Genomic DNA, 1897 nt, shown 5'->3' with positions numbered 1-1897 from the left:
GAGAAGTTCTGTGGCTGTGACTTCCTCCTGGAGGTTCTTCCAGGGAGAGTTCCTTCGTTTTGTCATTTTTGCTAGTTTTCTGTCTCTTTTCACCTTTAGAAAGCTCATTGTGCACTGTGCACCTGTTAGTATTTCTCTGTTAAAGGAGGCTTATTGACTGTCCAGGGCCTGTCATTTCAGGAAATATTCTTTTATGGTGTCTCTCAGTTTTTCTTGTTGTGCCTTTGAATATTTTATTTCCCTACTCAGCAATATTTGGGACTCGCTGTCATGCACACTTTGGCTTGTTTTTTGGTGTAGCCCTAAGAAGGAAAACAGACAGACAAACACAGAGGGAATAGTAACACACAAATGCACAGACAATTCAAACAAACAAACACATTTAAAGGGGGAAAGAAAAGAAAGAATATAGAGAGGAAAGAGATGAAAAGAAGAGAAGAAGAAGAGAAAAAAAAAAAAAGAAAGGGGGTCAGAGACAACAAAGGACAGTGGACAGTCTAAAAAGTGTATGACCACTTGAGGGGAGAGGTATGGATGAGATATAGGAGAATATATCTGGATTGCAAGAAGGTATAAAAAGGGAGAAAGGAGAAAGGAAAATAAGAAGTAAATTTTTTTTAAATTAAGTAAAAAAAAGTAATAATAATAAAAAAATACATACAGAAAAAGAAAAGAAAAAAATGAAAAAAAGAAGAAGTGTGCAGCTGTTACCGGAGGCGCCGGGAGCTGCTGGAAATGATCTGGGAGCTCCTGTAGCCTGAGTGCACAGGTCTCCACCGCAGCCAACTCCCTGCTGGGATCGCACAGAGGTGGGGGCTATTTTTTCCCTGTTGGCACCCGGGATTCAGGATTTGCGCAGCCAATGCTGGGGTTGAGATGCGCCATGGAAATGAGGTGCGTGCTCCCACTCCCAAAACCGAGGTTGAAGTGAGCGCCCCGGATGCCGCCATTGCCGCAGCCATTGACTCCCTGCCAAGGCTGGAAGCTGTTCTTTCCCTTGCGCTACCTGGGTTTGGGATTCGGGCTACCCAGCAGTTATCTATGGAGTGAGCTTCTCTCTCCAAGCGTGGTTAAGTGTTCTTTACCTCTTCCCCAGAGACAGTACTATGAGTGTGTTCAGTCTCTCTGTCTTTCCCTTTGTCTCTCGGGCTCTGCACGCTTGCCCCACATTGGGCTAGAGCTCCCACCTCCCCTGCCCGCCTCGGGCTGGCTCGTTTTCCAATCTCCCCAGTTCACACTCACTTACTCAGGTATCCTAGAGGTTCTCTTCCTTCTGGAGTCCATATTTTCTCCTTCTGCTCTGGCAGATGAGAGTAATGTCCTTCTCAGTTCAATAGATGGGGCAGACGAAATTTACAGAGCTCCCTTCCTTTCTGCCATCTTGGCTCCTCCTCCTTAATTACCACTTTCTTACACCATACACAAAAATAAACTCAAAATGGCTGAAGGACCTCAATGTGAGACAGGAAACCATCAAAACCCTCAAGGAGAAAGTAGGAAACAACCTCCTTGACCTCAACCGCAGCAATTTCCTACTCGACACATCCCCAAAGGCAAGGGAAATGAAAGCAAAACTGAACTCTTGGGACCTCATCAAGATAAAAAGCTTCTGCCCTGCAAAGGAAACAATCAAGAAAACTAATAGGCAACTGACAGAATGGGAAAGGAGAGTTGCAAATGACATATCAGATAAAGGGCTAGTATCTAAAATCTTCAAGGAACTCACCAATCTCCACACCCAGAAAACAAATAACCCAGTGAAGTAATGGGCAGAAGACATAAACAGACACTTCTCCAAAGAGGACATCCAGATGGCCTAGAGGCACATGAAATGATGCTCAACATCACTCATCATCAGGGAAATACAAATCAAAACCACACTGAGATACCACCTCAC

Source organism: Suricata suricatta, chromosome 5 (genome assembly GCF_006229205.1).
Source record: "Suricata suricatta isolate VVHF042 chromosome 5, meerkat_22Aug2017_6uvM2_HiC, whole genome shotgun sequence".
Classification (NCBI taxonomy): Eukaryota; Metazoa; Chordata; class Mammalia; order Carnivora; family Herpestidae; genus Suricata; species Suricata suricatta.
Note: the sequence above shows the minus strand (reverse complement) of the source record.